The sequence below is a fragment of the Procambarus clarkii genome, chromosome 68 (assembly GCF_040958095.1).
Source record: "Procambarus clarkii isolate CNS0578487 chromosome 68, FALCON_Pclarkii_2.0, whole genome shotgun sequence".
In the NCBI taxonomy this organism is placed as follows: Eukaryota; Metazoa; Arthropoda; class Malacostraca; order Decapoda; family Cambaridae; genus Procambarus; species Procambarus clarkii.
In genome coordinates, this window is record NC_091217.1 from 14871871 (window position 1) to 14873564 (window position 1694).

Here is a 1694-nt window from a genome sequence, read left to right on the forward strand (position 1 = left end):
TTTATTATCGGTCCTTCAGGCCGGTGCATGTGTGTTGTTGTGTTTGTGCCTGTTTTGTTTTCAGGTGTGCGTGTTTTGCTTGTTTCTTATTATTGTTTATTTTGGCCTCGCCCTTTGTTTACGGGGCGGATGGCTTGGTGTGTGTATTTTATTCCTGTATTGTTTGTGCTGTGTGTTTGGCCTGGTGTTTTTATATTGCTTTGCCTGTTGTACGTGTTTGTTCTTTGTTTTGTTTGGAATGTATTGTGTTTGTCCTGTTCTGTTTCCTGCTATGTCTCTGGATGTTACTGTGATTGCTAGTTTGCCATTGTATTATGTTTTGTGTTTTTGATGTATGCTGTATTTTTCTATGTTTTTCTCGTGTATGTGTTTTGTTGTGCTATGCTGTCGGCCCTTCTGGCCGGTGGTCTACTGTTTTCCTTTGTTATATATTCTGTGTTGTTTTTATTGTATTTAAATTGCATGCTTTGCATGTAAAAAAAAAAAAAAAAATTATACTCGTCGTGTCAATAATACAATTGTTTTACCACGATGATTCACTGCCATGCCGTTCTCTCAAATAAGCTCTTCGGCTATTAGAGAAAACGTAAATTTCATGGTGAACTATCCCCAAGTAGATCGGATAGAAATTGGAATTAATACAGATATTTTTTCTCGAGACTCCAGCCGGTGTCACCCATGCAGAAACAAGACAAAACTTGGTGACGCTGTCTCCCGCCACCACTGCGCGAAAGTGTTCATTAACTTCTTAATTACACCTTAGCAGTGTTATATGCATATTACTTTAGTTATAATTATATTCTAAAGTATTACTCTCTGATAGCAGAGTATCTAGAGATTTCATGTGGTTTTTAGTTGGTAACTTGTAGACACCATGTCGGGCATGCTCCAGCAATGCCAGTCGAGTAGGTGGAGCTGGCTGGGGTGGACATGTTGTGAGATAAGTCTTGCATGGATACCTGTTTATTGTTTAGTAACATAGCTAACTGCCTGGTTAGCCTATTATTTGCATACCCTTCTATCCATTTAAGTTGTAAAATAGTGATCAGTGCTTATATAATGATATTGTGTTATTGTATTCTGGTGCATTAATATTTCTGGCTGCCTGTATTTTCATTTATATGTTTGCATGTTCTTTGTTACCCTTACTTTAAGTATATTGCTTTGTTGAGTAAACAGTTGAATTATTTACCCTAGACACTTTTAGTAGGCAAGGCCGTATTATTATATATTTTTTACAACTGCAAAAGCAGAGGAACCCTACTCAGAGGTCAAGGGTCGTAACATCCAGGCCACAATTTTTGCCGGATAAGGGCGTTTTCCGGATGGTTGGATTCCGGATAATTGTGCGTCTACAGTATAATTGCCAGTCAGAATAATATAATTACCAGTCAATATAATTACCAGTCAGGGTAATGCAGTTATCAGTCAAGATTTATTTATTCATTTACTTATTTATTTATTTATATACAAGAAGGTACATTGGGTTAGAGAGAATACATAGCATAGTATTTACAATCTTGTAAAGCCACTAGTAGATAATTCAACAGCCAGCCAGGATAATATAATTAACAGTTAGCATAACATAATTGCCAATCAGGGAAATATACGGTAAATACAAGTCAGGAAAAAATAATTGCCTTTCAGGATAATATAATTGCCAGTGTCAGAAAAATAAATATGCCAGTCTGGCA